This window comes from Triturus cristatus, chromosome 6, assembly GCF_964204655.1.
Source record: "Triturus cristatus chromosome 6, aTriCri1.1, whole genome shotgun sequence".
NCBI lineage: Eukaryota > Metazoa > Chordata > Amphibia > Caudata > Salamandridae > Triturus > Triturus cristatus.
The window spans coordinates 342,512,993-342,531,807 of NC_140589.1; positions in this window are offsets into that span (position 1 = coordinate 342,512,993).

Consider the following 18,815-nt stretch of genomic DNA (forward strand, 5'->3'; position numbering starts at 1 on the left):
TTGGAAACCCTGGGTTGTTGTGGCTTACCACCCATGTGGCAGGACATATATTAGATGGCATATTTTCTAATGACCAATGGATTAAGGTAGGAGAGCCAATGCCTCTCTCCTGGTCAGACCATTATGCAATTCCTTTTAATCTCCAGATATGGGTACCAGCCCGTGTTTCTGCTATTAACAAGGTGTAGCGGGTGCGAGGGAAACACGGAGGCAAACTCGTGATGATACTCTTGTTTTAATGGTTGTACAACCTTCTTTAAGTGTCGGACAGGGCGATAGTATGGCAAGGGAAAATCAGTTTCCGGTTCTGTAGGCGTCCGTACTCTCCGGGTTGGTTTTCGTCGCCCGGGATGCTCCAGATTGTCGCTCCCACCGGGAATATGGTCCCTCCGGCCAATCTCAGGGTGAAGACCGAAACAAAAGAGAAGGGAGACTGAGGTCAGTACAGTGTTCACTTCACACTGTTACGAGGGCAAGGGAGTGAGGAGTCACACAGTGCTATCTACAGTAGAGCTAGGTGACGGAAAGTGAGGGAACAGGGTTCTGTGAGGTGCGGTTCCTAGAAGTATTAGTGCCTTTTCTTAAAGCCCCAAGCAGAGATTCGAGCATGTACCAGCTGGTGCCACGCTTCTCCGGAAACGTGGCGGGGCGGGTCACAGGGTCGTTGGCCTCCTGGCGCTGGATCTGTTGGGGTCTCCGTTCCGTAGCTTCCTCCTTCACTCCTCTCGAACTCAGGTCTCTCGTCCGGGTGTTCCTTCGTAGCTCCTTCTTCCTCCTCGGGGTTCGTGCCGTCGTCCGTCTCCGCTCTTCCGGTATTTGAACTCCTCCTGCCGTCTTCGTCATACGGGTGGGCGGAGCCGGCAGATACGTCGGCCCAGTTAAAGAAACACTGTCCACTTTGTTCTACCTGGTTCCGGGTACAAGGCTCAGGCTTCCAAGTGTTCGTATGCTGGAGAGACAGAGGGGAGAGGTAAACATTCCCACAGTCAGTCGTTAAAGGTGGGCCCGCAGCGTTGTCTAGTGGGTTCTCAGTGTCACCTCGTTGGCTCTCCTCGTCACACACCACCCCCCCTGGATTCTCCCGCTCGGGGAGAGGAAATCGGGAGAGAAAGTCTGCGCTGCCATTGTCTACCCCTTTTCTGTGTTGTACGGTAAAGGCAAACGGTTGGAGAGTCAAAAACCACCGCAAGACCCGGGGATTGAGAGACTTGTTGCGGCTCATCCACTGTAGTGGAGCATGGTCGGTATAAAGGATGAAGGGGTGGCCCTCTAGATAATACCGTAGCTTGTCCACGGCCCACTTGATTGCTAGGCATTCCTTCTCAATTGTGGGATACTTAACCTCCCTAGGGAATAGTTTTCTACTAATGTAGAGGATAGGGTGTTCTATCCCGTCTGCTGATACCTGGGACAACACTGCTCCCACCCCATGGTCCGATGCATCAGTGTGTAGGATGAACAGTCTAGAGTAATCGGGGGAGGTGTTCTGCTTGGGTTTTCGGATCAGATAGAACCCGCTCATCAGAGCCTCACTAACCCAGCCAGAACGTTACCCCCTCCCTAGGGCCTATTTACAATAGTGCAACCACATATATCTACCACCTAAGGACAGGGAATTCCTACTATACATACCAAGACCTCTCATAATCGGCGGCCTCGCGATCCCATACGGATCCAGACCTCTCTGCCCATACGACAATATCACCAGTGGCGGCCTCGCGATCCCATACGAATCCAGACCTCTCTGCCCATACGACAGTATCACAAGTGGCGGCCTCGCGATCCCACACGAATCCAGACCTCTCTACCCAGACGGCAGTCTCAGCACAATCAGCGGCCTCGCGATCCCATACGAATCCAGACCTCTCTGCCCATACGACAGTATCACAAGTGGCGGCCTCGCGATCCCATACAAATCCAGACCTCTCTACCCAGACGGCAGTCTCAGCACAATCGGCGGCCTCGCGATCCCATACGAATCCAGACCTCTCTGCCCATACGACAGTATCACAAGTGGCGGCCTCGCGATCCCATACGAATCCAGACCTCTCTACCCAGACGGCAGTCTCAGCACAATCGGCGGCCTCGCGATCCCATACGAATCCAGACCTCTCTGCCCATACGACAGTATCACAAGTGGCGGCCTCGCGATCCCATACGAATCCAGACCTCTCTACCCAGACGGCAGTCTCAGCACAATCGGCGGCCTCGCGATCCCATACGAATCCAGACCTCTCTGCCCATACGACAGTATCACAAGTGGCGGCCTCGCGATCCCATACGAATCCAGACCTCTCTACCCAGACGGCAGTCTCAACAGTTCATCCTATGATCACCATAACATACAAAAAGGGAATCAGTCTCACTATTCATCAGATCACACAAGGACTGCCAGTTCAAGCATAGCCTGTTCTTTGGTTCGAGGGGCTCCTCTTTCCCTTATTCAGTTACCACTTACCTGATCAGGGTTAACATCTGTTCATGTAGCCGCAGCTGACTAGAAGAATAGGCTACCCTCTCATACAAGAACACGCAGCACATGTTGGTTCACTACAAACTGGGTACTTTATTATTCATTACATACGCAATCACATAACATTACAATATAACACATAACCTGCAAAGAAAAGTGAAAGATTAAGTTGTACACTCTAATAAGAAAGGGTCGACATCACCTTAGTAGTGTGTAGCCTGCACTCAGTGGTCATCTAGGTTCCCTTCTCGTCTGTGCCTCGGCTCGCCTGGAAGTCACACCTCCGCAGTCACGGATACATGTCTGCACCACTATGCGCTGTTCTCTTCACCCTTCTCCGAGTCACTGGGACCTCTTCCTTATCGGCTACTCTCTCCTCTCTGGCTATTCTGCTAGGAGAGTATCTGTCTCTCGGTTCTTCTCCGCCTTCAAGATGGCGTCTGTCTTCCCTGGAATAAGTAGTAGCTTTACTGCTAACGGCTAGATGCCGCCTACGGACTGAACATGTAACTGCCTCAGACTTTCACTAATATAGAGGTGCTTTTCCTCATGGAAAATTCCGGCCTGTAACCTGCCGCCCACCAAATTCTTGTACCTCCCCGTACCAAGGACACGTTCCCAGCCGGCCGGCCTGATGTAGTGTCTTCGGCATGAAGAAAAATACAATCCTTCGATAAGGGCCGGCCTGAACCGGTTCTCTCCAAGCGAATAACACCTCATAACTAAAACATTACATTTGACCTAGAAGCATCCCAAGCTGCCGGAGCAGAAAGAAAGATGGAGTCTCTCCCGTTTGAGGCCTACCAGGCCTGAATTCAGCACAGCTCCATGAAATACCCTCACTACAGGACAGGTTATCCCTAATACTAACGAATCTATCCCCTAGGCTATGTGTGCAAGCCCTGATCTATGGGGAAGAGCACAGAATCATGTCGAAGTGCCTTGTAAATAGGCTCCATTCACTACTCTAACCCTTAGACTTGAATGATAAGAGACTGAAGTCACATTCCATCATTGTTCCTCACAAGAAGGCCGGGAAAATCGAGCAGAACAGGAGGCCAATACCGGGTTGGTGGTGATTACCCTTTTCAAGGTGTGGAAGGCGTTCCACATGGCTGGAGAGGGGTGGTGAAAGGTCTGGGTTCGAGAGTCTTTCTTTAACGTGTCTGTTAAGGGAGCTGCGATATCTGAGAAGGAGGGAATAAACCTCCTATAATACCCTATGAGGCCCAAGAAGGCTCTCATGTCCTTTTTATTGGCAGGAAACGGGGTCTCGGAGATGGCTCGCACCTTTTCTATCTGTGGCTCTATCACCCCGTGCCCCAAGAGGTACCCTAGGTACTTTACTTTATGATAGCCTATTCTTGACTTTTTGGCATTGACATGTAATCCGGCTTCTCTAAGGGCCTTCAGTACCAGGGACAGGTGTGTGAGGTGGCTCTCCCAACACGGGCTGAAGATGATGATGTCATCTAAGTACGCCGATGTAAAGTGTTGATGTTCTCTTAACACCTCATTCATCAGCCGTTGGAAAGTCGCTGGAGCACCATGAAGTCCAAAAGGCAACACGTTAAATTCGAACAATCCATCAGGTGTAGCAAACGCCGTTTTCTTCCGGTCTTCGTCTCTCAAGGGAACCTGCCAATAGCCTTTGGTCAGGTCCAGGGTAGTTATATATTTGGCTTCTCAAAGTTTCTCGATTAATTTGTCGATCCGTGGAATCGGATAGGCATCGAATGATGATATTTGGTTCAAAGCGCGGAAGTCCATGCAGAACCTCGTGCTTCCATCAGGCTTCGGGACCATGACGATGGGAGAAGACCACTCGCTTCTTGATGGTCGAATTATGCTGAGCCGGAGCATTTCCTGGACTTCCCTCTGAACGTCTGGTCGTTTGGCGGCAGGTATCCTGTATGGCCTTTTCTTGACAACTGCCCCGGCGGGAGTATCGATCCTATGTTCAATCATTGATGTTCGCCCCGGAATGTCGGAGAACAATGGAGAGAACGGCATTAGGGTCACCCGCAGGCTCTCACTTTCTTGTTGTCGGAGCTCGTCATTGATCACTAGGTCGTTTAACGTGGAGGTAGTAGGTCCCCAAGTGGGTACAGTTAAGTGGGCGTTCTGTGGGGGTTTGCCTATCCATTTCTTTAAAAGGTTGATGTGGTACACCTGGGTCTTTCCCGGGGATATCTGTAACTTGTAGCTGGTCTTTCCGATAGTTGCAACGACTCTGTAAGGCCCTGCCTACTCTGTTTGGAACCTTTGGGTGGGGGAGGGCAGTAGGACTAAAGCCCACTCGTCGACACTCAGGGTTCTCCATTTCTTTCCCTTGTCGTAACAGTGTTGTTGTCTTTTCTGGCTCTGTTCCAACGTGGCATAGGCCAACGCTCTCAGTTTTCCCAATTTGTTTTTTAACGTTTGGGTGTATTCGAGGACACTTTGTTCTTCTCCTGTATCGTTTTCCCAGGCTTCCTTGGTCATTTCCAGTAGAGTTCGTGGTTGTCGGCCGTACAGCATCTCGAACGAGGAGCAGCCAAGGCTGCTCTGTGTTTGTCCTCGTATGACGTAGAGAGCCAACGGTAACATTAGGTCCCACTCTTTCCCACTGACGGCTAGCATTTTTTTGAGGGTGTTCTTTAGGGTTCCGTTGTATCGCTCCACGAGTCCGTCGGTTTGTGGGTGATACACCGATGTTCTGATATGTCGGAGATCCACCAAGCGACACACTTCTTTCATTAGCCGGGAGACGAAAGGGGTACCTTGGTCCGTTAGGATTTCCTTCGGAAAACCGACTCGTGAAAACAGCTCTATGGTTTTATCAGCAATGACTCGGGAGGTAGGGACTCTCAGGGGAAAGGCTTCGGGGAATCTGGTGGCATAGTCTACAATAACGAGGGCGTATTGGTTACCTTTTCTTGTCTTAGGCAATGGCCCTATTAGGTCTAGGCCTACTCTCTCAAAAGGGGTCCCTATGATGGGGAGAGGTTGTAGAGGCACTGCAGGTGGTCGACGTAGGTTTTTCTTTTGGCACAAGTCGCAGGACATGCAATGTCGTTTGATATCCTTATAGATTCCGGGCCAGTAAAAGTGTTGCAACACGTTCTGAGCGGTTATTTCGCTACCTATGTGTCCAGCCAGTAAATGGGAATGTGAATAAAACATTATTTGTTCCCGAAAGGCTACAGGTACCAAGAGTTGTAAAGGGTCTTCCTGAGTTCCCTGTCTGTACAACAGACCTCTTTGTATAAGAAAGCGAGGAAATCTGGGGTTGGGGTCATCCTGTGTGTGGTGGGCCTGTTCCCAGGCGTTGTACAGGGTGGAATCGTTAGACTGGGCGAACTTGAAATTCCTATCGTCTACCCAAGGTTCTGGGGTTATGTATGCCGGGTGTGTCTGTCTCTCTTCCCTCTTTGTCCTCTTACCCGGAGTCTGGAGCTTTAGGTAGCGTGAGAACAGCTCCAGAAACTCGGGATTATCGGTCCCTATTATGAGCTCTTCGGGCAGAGTGTCTAATATCCCTACCCTAACCAGATGCTTGGGGCCCCCAGGGATCTCAAGGCCGACTACAGCCATCGGGTAGAGTCGTACGTCCCCATGGACACATTTGATGTATACGATTTTCTCAGGGATTACTTGTCTTGGATCAACCCACTCCCCTTGTATCACGGACTGTTTACACCCCGAATCTAGGAGGGCGTGGATGGTTCTCCCATTTACCCGAACACTTACATGGTAGGCACTCCCTAGTTCGGCAGTGTACAATACCGGTTTAGGAACATAGCCGACCTCCATGGGTTCATCAGGCGTCCTTCTGTGGGGACACAACCGGGCAATATGTCCCCAGGTCCCACACGCAAAGCATTGCGGACCTTTGAATGAAGGAACTTCTGGTTTCAGCGGTCGGTGGGGATACGGTGCAGTCTGGGGACGTGGTTTTCTCTCGACTTTAGATGTGTCTGATCTGGTGGTTTTGTCTGCCTCCCAGGGCACGGTTCGGGGCTGCGCCCGGGCTTATGAGGACGCCAGTTCGATGGCTTGCGCGGTTGTTAGCCGTGGGTGCTGCCTAAGCCATCTTTGGGTGTTCAAGGGTAATGCCTCGAGGTATTGTTCAAGATAGATCTTGTCCATTATGTCCTCCTTGGTACTAGTGGCGGGGACAAGACATTTGTCGGCAGCCATTTTAAGCTTGAAGAACAGAGTTTTTGGGTTATCTCCAGCAGCACCCCTCTCTTTGCGAAACCTCACTCGGTAGGCTTCCGCGTCTAAACCCAGGTGGTCCAAGATAATCGTTTTTATGTCGCGTAGGGGGCTTGACCGGTAGTGTTGGCTACTTGGTATGCTGCCTGGGCCTCACCCGACAGCAGGGGAGCCAGAAAGAACGGCCACTTCTCAAGGGGCCAACCACATGCCAAGGCGGCCCTCTCGAAGTTAAGTAGAAATGAATCCGGGTCTTCCCCTGCCACGTATTTCTGGAGTGATATCCCGGTAGGGCCAGGAAGTGGGTTCCGAATCGCAGGAATCGGTGCTGTGGGGTGTACCCCAATCTGGGTCTGTAACCCCTCCAGTTGGGCGGAAATAGTGGATTTAAAAGTCTCTCGATCAGCTTGCGCGGACGCAAGATGCTGCTCCACCACCCACCCGAGCTGTTCCTGTCCTTTGACTATATGTTGTAACAGTTCATCCATCTTTGCTGTACAGATGGGACTCTCTAATTTGCCCGCATTCTCCACCACTTGTAGCGGGTGCAAGGGAAACACGGAGGCAAACTCGTGATGATACTCTTGTTTTAATGGTTGTACAACCTTCTTTAAGTGTCGGACAGGGCGATAGTATGGCAAGGGAAAATCGGTTTCCGGTTCTGTAGGCGTCCGTACTCTCCGGGCTGGTTTTCGTCACCCGGGATGCTCCAGATTGTCGCTCCCACCGGGAATATGGTCCCTCCGGCCAATCTCAGGGTGAAGACCGAAACAAAAGAGAAGGGAGACTGAGGTCAGTACAGTGTTCACTTCACACTGTTACGAGGGCAAGGGAGTGAGGAGTCACACAGTGCTATCTACAGTAGAGCTAGGTGACGGAAAGTGAGGGAACGGGGTTCTGTGAGGTGCGGTTCCTAGAAGTATTAGTGCCTTTTCTTAAAGCCCCAAGCAGAGATTCGAGCGCGTACCTGCTGGTGCCACGCTTCTCCGGAAACGTGGCGGGGCGGGTCACAGGGTCGTTGGCCTCCTGGCGCTGGATCTGTTGGGGTCTCCGTTCCGTAGCTTCCTCCTTCACTCCTCTCGAACTCAGGTCTCTCGTCCGGGTGTTCCTTTGTCGCTCCTTCTTCCTCCTCGGGGTTCGTGCCGTCGTCCGTCTCCGCTCTTCCGGTATTTGAACTCCTCCTGCCGTCTTCGTCATACGGGTGGGCGGAGCCGGCAGATACGTCGGCCCAGTTAAAGAAACACTGTCCACTTTGTTCTACCTGGTTCCGGGTACAAGGCTCAGGCTTCCAAGTGTTTGTATGCTGGAGAGACAGAGGGGAGAGGTAAACATTCCCACAGTCAGTCGTTAAAGGTGGGCCCGCAGCGTTGTCTAGTGGGTTCTCAGTGTCACCTCGTTGGCTCTCCTCGTCACACAAGGCAAAAGAGAAATCTTAGCCTCATTAGTAAGGAGGCTCTCGTCAACTTGTTAAAAAACTATCAGGTCCCTGCGCACGCAGATGCTAATTTAGTGGCAGTCGACTTTTGAATTGACTGTTAGCAGCCATGGATAGTCTAGCACCCTTTAAGGAGCACTACGCTGCAAGAAAAAATCCCTCCGCACCTTGGTTCTCAGATAGACTTAGAAAGATGAGGCAATCTTGTCGCAAGCAGGAAAGAATCTGGAGTGGATATCTTGCTGCAGCGGGTAGAGAGCTTCACAAACAACGTCTGAGGGAATACAAAGCGGCCATTATTGAGGAAAAAGTACTATTCTACTCAAAGGCCACTGAATCTATTAAATCCTCTAGAGAACTTTTTAATGTTGTTAATTAGCTTGTTTCTCCTCCTGTTTTGGACCTAATGGATACCTCGCAGGAGCTTTGTGATAGTATGACAGATTTTTCCGCACTAAAATTATGGATAAATATTCCTTGTTGGAAGCTGCCAATGTTAAAAATGCCCTAATAGTCTCTTCTAACGTCCTCCCTCCCAAGAGTCCCTTCGCAGCCACGGGGGAGATACCCAAGTTACTTACCTTTCCCCCCCTGTCTCCAGAACTTGTGGACCACCTGTTAGGGGGGATTACATTGGGGTTCCCAATGGTGGTGTGCCCTTTGAAGATTTTAAAAATAGGAAGGGAAGCTATTGTACTGCACCTTACCTCAGTACTTAACTTTGCCATGTCAGTAGGACAGTACCACATCCCTTGGAAGACGGCGGTGGTTAAAACTCTTTTTAAAAAACCTCTCTGGACTCGGCAGGATTGAAAAACTATTGCCCTATTTCTCTGCTACCAGTTCCAGCCAAGATCTTGGAGAAACACTTGAATTCCATCTCAGTTCCTATCTCAGTGAAAACCGTCTCCTAGAAGGCTCGCGGCATGGTTTTAGAAGTAACCACAGCACAGAGACAGCGCTAATCTCGGTACTCAATAATATCTGTGTTCAGGTTGACGCAGGACATACTACGCTGTTGGTTCTTCTTGACCTTACAACAGCCTTTGATACCCTTTCTCCTTTGAGATTGGTGGAATGGCTCAAGGAGATAGGGATTGGGGGTTGGCTCTTATCCCCTTGGCTGCCAGGCCTTTTCCCCCTCCTGTGCCACGCTCTTTTTTGGCTTTTTGGGGTAGTGCGTGCTGAGGCCCCTGTAACTTTTTGACCACATAAGGTATCCACGCCAAATTTGCGTCCTTTTCTTCCAACATCATGGGGATTCTGAAGGTACTCAGGGTTTGTGGATTCCCCTGGAGGGGTCACAGAAATGAGCCAAAATACAGCAAAATGTAGGTTTTATTTGGGAAAATTGGAAAAACGGGCTGCAAATGAAAGCATCTGGGTTTTTCCCTGCAACTTTTATCAAAAAAGGGTTTGTGGGGCTGAAATCACAATTTTCCCAGCTTTTAGGGGATACCAGACTTTTGTCAGAAACCCAACATTTTTTACACAGTTTTGGCATTTTTTGTGCTTTCAACCTCCTTCCAGTTAATGGTAGAAATGGGTACAAAAGCAATAATGGATCCTGGAAAGCTATACATTTTAGAGAAGTAGACAAAATTCTGAATTCAGCAAGGGGTAATTTGTGTAGATCCATCAAAGTTTCTTTATAGAAACTAACAGTTAAATATAGGCTAAATTGAAAATTTGTTGAAAAAAAGCGCCTTTTGTGTCAACGTTTTGAACTGTAACTTCTTCTAATTTTGACAGCTGTTTGAAATCAATATACCGTTACATCCGCTGGACATTACTGGTTGTGGGGATATATAGGACTTGTAGGTTCACCAAGAACCCGACGAACCCAGAGCCAAAAACTGAGCAGCAACTTGCAATGTTTTTTTATTATGTACCGGGTATATAGTAATTATTCTGTAAAAATGTGTACATGGAAAAATCGGTATGAAAGACACCTATGTATTTCTGAAATGGGAACAAAATATAGAGTTTAGAAACAGTAGATATTTGCACATTTCCGAAATTGGGATACTCATACTAGCATGAGAATTATCAGTCATTTTTTAGAATGACTTCTTTTTTACACAATGTCTTTCATTTGGAAGGCAGAAATGCATCGAAAGTCAATAGATAATAACAGTTCCTTTACAAATCTGAATTACCCTAAGTCTCCCGATAAAAATGGTACCTCACTTGTAGGGGTAGGCATAGTGTTCACGACAGGAAATGCCTCAAAACCCAACGTGAACACACCACATTTTCACAATGCAAAATTACCCTTTTTTAGCAAAGTGCCTAGCTGTAGTTTTTTAACCCTAGCTCTGCCGGCACCTAGGGAAACCTAGCAAACCTATACATTTTTGAAAACTAGACACCCCGGGGAATCCAGGATGGGGTGACTTGACTGCCTCCCACCAGGTTCTGTTACCCAGAATCCCTTGTAATCCTAAACAATTGCCCAAAAAAACACCTTTTCCCCACATTTCTCTAGTGGAAAGTTCTGGAATCTGCATGGATCCACAAATTTCCACCCACACCGCGTTCCCCAAAGTCTTCCAAGAAGAATGGTACCTCACTTGTGTGGGTCAGCCTAGTGCCCGCGACAGGAAACGGCGCAAAACGTAACGTGAACACACATCAATTTTGTTGCGAAAAATGACCCTTTTTAGGCAAAGTGCCTAGCTGTAGTTTTTGAACCATAGCTCTGCCGGCACCTAGGGAAACCTAGCAAACCTATACATTTTTGAAAACTAGCCACCCAGGGGAATCCAGGATCGGGTGACTTGACTGCCTCCCACCAGGTTCTGTTACCCAGAATCCCTTGCAAACCTAAACAATTGCCAAAAAAACCACATTTTCCCCACATTTCTCTGGTGGAAAGTACTGGAGTCTGCGTGGATCCAAAAATTTTCACCCACCCCGCATTCCCCAAAGTCTTCCGAGAAAAATGGTACCTCACTTGTGTGGGTCGGCCTAGTGCCCGCGACAGGAAACGGCGCAAAACGTAACGTGGACACACCTCAATTTCACAGCGAAAAATGACCCTTTTTTGGCAAAGTGCCTAGCTGTAGTTTTTGAACCATAGCTCTGCCGTCACCTAGGGAAACCTAGCAAACCTATACATGTGTAAAAACTAGACACCCAGGGAAATCCAGGATGCGGTGACTTGACTGCCTCCCACCAGGTTCTGTTACCCAGAATCCCTTGTAATCCTAAAAAATTGCCAAAAAAAACACATTTCCCCCACATTTCTGTGGTGGAAAGTTCTGGAATCTGCGTGGATCCACAAATTTCCACCCACCCCGTGGTCCCCAAAGTCTTCCGATAACAATGGTACCTCACTTGTGTGGGTCGGCCTAGTGCCCGCGACAGGAAACGGCGCAAAATGCATCGTGGACACACCTCAATTTCGCAGTGAAAAATGAACCTTTTTTGGCAAAGTGCCTAGCTGTAGTTTTTGAACCCTAGCTCAACAACATTTTTGTGTGGGAAAGTTGTGGCATCACCGGGCTGACACAAATTTCCTACCACCCAGCGTTCCCCCAGGTCTCCCAATAAAAACGGTGCCTCACTCGTGTGGGAGGCCCAAGTACCCGCGACAGGCAAGGGCCCAAAACGTATTGAGGCGACATGAAAATTGCCTACCTCAAAACGACCTGGTTTTGCAAGGGGGGTCACCTGGGTTTTTGGCCCGGTGCTCGGCGGCCACCTAGGGGAACCTACCAAACCCACACATTTCTGAAAACTAGACACCCGGGGGATTTCAGGGAGGTATGGCTTGCGTGGATCCCACAACGTTTCCTTACCCAGAATGCCAGTAGCCCCCAATCTGCCCCCCCCGGGGGGCAAAAAGACTACATCGTGCCAAAATAATCAGGGGGGAGCAAAGGCCCTTGCCCAAGGGGCCGCTCCCCCCTCCCTTGTGTCTAGTGGGTGGATTCCTGCTTGGGGAACGCCCTCCTGTGGCGATCCCCAAGCAGGGATCCACTGGGGAGGGGTACCATTGGAAAGGGGAGACTCTCCCCTTTCCAACGATACCTCTCCCGTCTTTCTACGTGCTCAGGGGGCTGAGATAGCCCCCTGAGCACGTAGAAAGTGAAACAGAAATGAGCCTCTTGGCTGGCTCATTTCAGTTTCACTTTCAGTGTATTGACGTCGGCACGACGTGCGCGCCGATCGTCATTACACTGAAAGCAGGGGGGGGCCTCGGGAGCTGGGGAAGCTCTTCCCCAGCTCCCGAGGCTTTTTTTAGTGAAAGGGAATCCCTCTGGTGCCCGCACCAGAGGGATTCCCCAGGGAATGCCTCATGACAAGCAGGACTCGTCATAGGCACAGCGCGACTGTGCTCCATGACGAGTCCAGCTCATCATGGGCACAGAAGGGGTTAAACTTCTCACCTCCTTCATTAATGATCGGACACAGATAGTGAAAATGGGGCAATTCCATTAGGCCCCCAACCAGCTGCTATGTGGTGTCCCACAAGGCTCCTCCTTGAGTCCGACCCTTTTTAATATTTATGTTGCCCCTTTGGTAGGGGTAGTAAGATCCTTTGGATTGGAAGTACTGTCCTACGCCGATGACACACAAATTATGGTGTCTATCACACACAGCGCTAGGGAATCTGCCTCAAACTTTAAAAAGTGCATGCAAGCAGTTTCCTCCTGGATGGTTGAGAACTATCTTAAACTCAATGAGGTCCTGATTTTCGGAAACCAACAGGATATCTGGTCAATCGATTGGTGGCCAGACTCACTTGGTTGCTGCCCTTGCCCTGTATCCCAGGGTAAAAACTTAGGGGTCATCGAGGACAATTCACTCTTTGAGTTTGCAGGTTAACAGAACGTTGTCCACCTGCTTTGGGATAATCAGGATCCTCAGAAAAATCTCCCACTTCCTTTCCTTCGCCTCTCGCAAACAGGCAGTGATTGCATTAGTGATGTCCAGGTTGGACTATTGTAATGCCCTTTATCTGGGCATTAATAAGGGCCTTGTCCGTAGCATGCAACTTGTGCAGAACGTAGCCGCCAGGCTAGTGATGGATCTTCCAAAATTCCACTCCGTCTCGGCTTCCATCAGCAAACTGCACTGGCTTCCTTTAAATCAAAGAATTGTGTTTAAAGACCTATGCCTTACTCATAAGGCCTTTTATGGTCGGGGCTCGGACACTATCAAAGGGCTGTTGTAGCGCTATGTCCCTACCAAGCAGCTTAGATCAACTAGCAAAAATCTGCTGCAAATTCCTAGGTTTAAGAAGTCTAGATGGGGAGTATGGCTTTTTCCACAGTTGCTGCTAGTCTATGGAACTCCCTTCCTGGTGATCTCCCTGGACTCTTGTCTCAATCTCTCTTTCGCAAGGCTCTTTAAAAATGATTTCTGTCTGAACAGTACTTTATCTTTGTATGACAGCCCCGCCAATAGCACCTTGACGCCCTTGGGCAGAGTTTGCACTTTAGAAATCTAATATTCATTCATTCATTCATTCAAGGGGCCTCCCAACTGGGTGTCTGCCGGTGGTTCTACCCTTGGTGCCATTTGGGCTCTCTAGGTTCACCCCAGGGTCCGGACTAACATCACAATACACTAGCACCATTAACAACGGCCAACCTATAGTGTTGGCTGTGGCCAAGTCAGCGCCGCCCGACCTCGACAGAGGCAGCAAGCTACCCTCATGGAGCTGCTCCACCAGTGGTACCGATACAGTGCCCAGTTACAAAATTAGAGTGCTCCCCAAGCTCTGGGGTTTGAGAGCCCCAGAAGCTCCGGTGTCGACCCACTGAGTGTGTGTGACCATAGAAGGGAAAAGGATAGACAGCGCCCTCATAAAACTTAAGCCAACAAAGATAGTTGACAGTCTTGCCCTGTTTTCAAGTTCCAGATCTAACGACCTCATATCTGTCTCTCACCCTAAACAGGCACCATAAGAAGTCAGGACTCTAGAGGCAGCAAGGGTACCACTGTCGAGGAAAAGGAAAAAAAAAAGACAGAAAAAACAAACTAAAAATAGAAGACAAATCCCTCACCCTAGAAGCAGCATGAAATGCAAGAGATTAGAACAACTGAAATACCTCAGCTGCCCAACCCCAATATCAAGGGGGCCTACACACCACTCCAGCAGGAAACCCTTCGTAAAGATGAAAACACTTCTGTTTATAGTGATCCAAATAATGGCACAGAGATAGATCTTAAATTGCTGCCAAAAAAGGAATCATCATTTCCGTCAGAAAATACCAGAGGTACATACAACCAATAAAAAAAATAGAAATATACAAAGACACAGTGGGGACTCAAACAGTAATGATGCCTTCTAGACTTTGAATAGCTACCCAGGAGCCCTGCATCCATCTGCCACCTGTGGACCCAACACAAACAAGCGGCCATCTAAATGGGGCTCAAAAAATCTATTCACCTCACATTCCTGAATTAGGAGCTTGAAGGAAACAGCCTTGAGCCCCAAAGACAACAAGCATTAGCATAGCCAATAGGTCTCACCTTTGGGGCCTTATAAGTGTTTAGACAGAGCTATTGGCTTTGTTAACGTTTTTAATATGTGTTGTTGAGCATTGTGAATGTTATGCAGCATGTTTAAAAGTTATAATAAAAAAAGTGTTATAACCATTTTTTCACTGTATATATAACCAAGAAAACATTATATACAACTGAAGTACCCTAATAAAAACCAGAATTAACACCAAAAATGTGTTTTAGTTTTTTTGTTTATGCAATGCTGTCAATTTTTTCCTGCCTGTTCTAATGGTTTTTTTGTTATAGTTTTTATTGTTAGGTGGGGGCAGTTCATCATAGTAACATGATATAACGTGTATTTGTAAAGCGCACTTTCACCCGCAAAGGGGCATCTTGGCGCTGAATAACAGACGTCTATTGGTTACCCAACTCAATAGTACTCATTTTCTCGACCTCAGAAAGGATGAGTGAATTTGCCAGGATTTGGACCTGTGACCAAGAGGTTGAACACAGTCCCCTGCAGGGAGCACAAATACATGGAAAACCCGGGAAACATGGTGTAAGTTGAGCACAGTGCATGTGTGTATAGCACAGAGTAAGTGTAGAACACAAAATATACACCACACATGGAGCACATGGCAAGATGTTGTAAAATATATGCACAGCAGAGTTCACAGTAGTGCCCTGTTGTGGCAATACATACTAAGAGCTTAGTGTATGCAAAGCGCGGGATAGAAAGGGTGCATGTAAAACACAGGTAAGAGGGCGGTAGATGTACAGCACTGAGACCACAGAACAAGGCTGGCCACGAAACACAAGGTGGTAGTAGTATATTGCACAGAAAACATGCCGAGCTCAAAGCACGCGCGCACGACTGCCACACAGCACAGAGTATACGTACAGCATGCAAGGTTGATATGGAAGTCATTCAGGTGATGGTAGCACGTTTAAAAAGGGTGAAAAGACATACAAACATCTGAGTACACGTAAATCAAGTACCAGTAGAAGAGAGTACACAGAGTTAAGCACACAATACAAGGTTAACGCGGAGCACGTGCTACCCGTACAACACCGAGGACACAGAATGGGTAAAGGAATGAGTGGGTATGGAGTAAGTTAGTATGATGGGGGAGAAAGGGATGAGTGGATCTTAGTGGAAGAGAGCTGGGGATGAACGAAGGCAAGAAGGGGTGATTGATGTCTGATTGGAACAAGGAATGGAGAGTAAAGAGGGTGAAGATGAGTGAAGGAATGGGCGTGGCTATGAAGGATGTGGGGAGGTGGTAAAGGAGGGGATGAGGAATGAGAGAGGCGAGGTAGGGCGGTGAGGATGGGGCGGGTAGTTAAAGGAGGGGGTAAATGCATGCAGGGAGGGGCGTGGAAGTGAGATGGGGACCCAGTGAGGGTTGGTGAGGCAAGATAGGACTCAAGCAAAGAATTGGAGTGTCGGGGGCAAATGAGTACGGGAGGGCAGCGGAAGGGAGTGCGGGAGGGAATGTGTGGAAGGGAGTTCGAATACATTTTCAGGGTGGGGGTAAAAGAGTAGTGCGGAGTGGTTACATAGAAGCGACGTGGAAGGGGAAGTTAGGGGTTGTGAAGTGGGCAAGGAAAGCATCTATGGCTGTGGGGGTGAGAGAGAACTTAGGGGGATAAAGGGAAGCTGAGGGGGGGCAAGGCAGAGCCGAGGTAGGAATTTATGAGCGAAAGTAAAGACTGAGTTAACATGAGTGGGCAGGGGGAATAAGGGTGAGGGGAAGGCATATGGGGGCATTAATTGAAGATGTAAAGGGAAATCAAACAGAGAAAAGAGGTGGAAGTGAGAGAATAAGGATGTGAAACTGCTGGAGAAGGTCGAGAGACTGCGGGGGCGGAAGGAGAGGAGGGAGGCATGGTCAGAGAGGAGAGGTGGTGAGTGAAAAAAACAAGCGCGGCCGCTAAACTGAAAGCGACCGCACTGCGTTTAATGATCCACAACGAAGAAGCAGCTGGCACCCTGTGCGCCGCTGCTCGCTCCCGACAGCTGGATGCCGTGGGAGTGAGGTGGGGAGTGAAAAAACACAAGCGCGGCCGCTAAACTGAAAGCGACCGCGCTGTGTTTAATGATCCACGACGAGGAATGCAGCTGCCACCCTGCGTGCTGCTACTCGCTCCCTACAGGTGGATGCTGTGGGAGTGAACATTTACCGAAAAGGTGGGACATGCACCTGCCTTTGGTCAATTGTGTGCTTTCATGTTTGAAAGCCACACGCAAAGGCCAATAGAATATGTGGAAGCTGAATAACCACACGGACTAGTTTCGAGAAAGTCTGGAGTGATTCAAAGAGGCCTCCCATAGAGCAGTGCGCATCGACCTAAAAATGACCAGGACCAGAACCAATGCTGAGACTGTGTCAATAGCAACAATCTGTCAATTATGGGGGAGCCTTGGCATACGGCAAACAAGTCCATGCTAAGAAGTTGTTTTAGCCCAGATGCCGTCAAGAGTAACTTCCAAAATAATGAGCATGTTAAAAGTGAAGGAACAAACAAAATTGTGCTTCACACTGAATCAATTGGGACGTCCTAAGCAGAGGGAATTTCCTAAAGCTCTGTGCCAACCTCCTCTGTCTGGCATTGGTCAACTCAAGGGATATTGTCTCCGTAACCTTCCTACTGCACCAAAATTACCTTCCCCAGTGAGGCCTTAGCCAAGACCTTAAGAAAGCATAAGGCCCTACTTGAACAATGGGGAATAAAATGGACATGCCCAGCTGTCATCAAATACTTGATGCTCTTAACCAAGATGCAAATAATTGGCCAGAAAGCTGACCATGCATGGGAAGAACAAAAAATACCAAACACTTACAGGTTTCAGTATTAAAGGGCAGCAAAACCGCAGCCAGACTTCCAGAAATCTCAGAAGGTGAGCAAATAATTGCAAGCCGCACAGGGAAAGGGTGATCCTGCATCACACAGCAAACAAAAATCACGAACTGGGCATGGTTATCAAGAGCACTAATAACACAGCCCTAGCACAAGGAAGCACACTATGCCAAAGAAAACAACTTGAGAATAAGCTATTGGAATGTAAGAGGATTAACGGATTCTAAAGCAAAGGAGGCAGTAGTGCAACTGAGGGATGTAAGCATAATTTCATCACAAGAAACATGGGTCCTTCACTCAACCCCCTGGAATGATTTTACAGTTTAAGAATCCTTGGCTGTTGAATCACAGGCAGGGGGAATGCTACAGGGAGAGTTTCAATCTATGTAAAAAAATGAACTGGCTCTCACCACAACACTGCTCGGTAAGGGAAAGGGAGATTGTATTGTTCTTTTGGTAACTCGAGTCAATATAACCGGAATATGACACTGTTGTAATTTGCCACTTGGTATGTTCCGCTCTCCCCCCCCTCCCTCACTGCATCTGTAATGGTATGTCTTAGAATGTTGCTGTGAAGGCAGCTTCGGAATGTTGACGGGCTGCCTTCACCTGAGAGTTTGAATACCAGCAAGCTGGGGGTGCTTTTACGCTTCAACGAAATAAAGAAGTTTCACTTACTTGAGTTGCTTCATCACTTCACTTTGGCGACGAGGATGAAGGCGACTGTGACAGGGACAGTGGAGCACCCTTCCCTGTAATTCTTGCTGCTTGCTGGCTCATCACGGAATTTTGATAAAGTGGTGACAGGTGTTGATGATCCCGATCTGTATTACCTTCGTGTATACAACTGTAGCGGAGGTGCGTGTATTGAGGCGACTGGGAACATTTTCAAGCTACAGATTGGAGGTATCGAGGGCAGTCAGCCGGTGTCCATAAGGGGTCGAAGCGTGCCTCACGTGTACCATTCACGCCCAGGTGACCTGGAGTGTAGCGGACACCCAGTTCCTAGCAAGGAGAAAGTTCGGCACTGCTGGCCAAGTAGATGGAGTGACGGTGCCACGTACTAAGGAGCGGAGCTTTTGAAGTCGCACACCTACCCTGGCATCTTCGTTCGCAGCTGACTGGCAATTTGGAAGTTGAACAGCGGTGAGGAGGCAGAGGGTGCTGGGTGTTGCCCGCACTGCTTTGACGGCGGAAATCCCACCCTGGCTTTTTCGCTCGCAGCTGACTGGCAAGTAGGGAGTTGAACAGCGGTGAGGAGGCGGAGGGTGTAGTGTGTGTCCCACACTGCCTTCACTGCGGAATTTTCACCCTTGCATCTTCGCTCGAAGCTGACTGGCAGTCGTCTTTCCCAGCGCCGAGCGCGCGATGTAGAGGGCGTGAGCT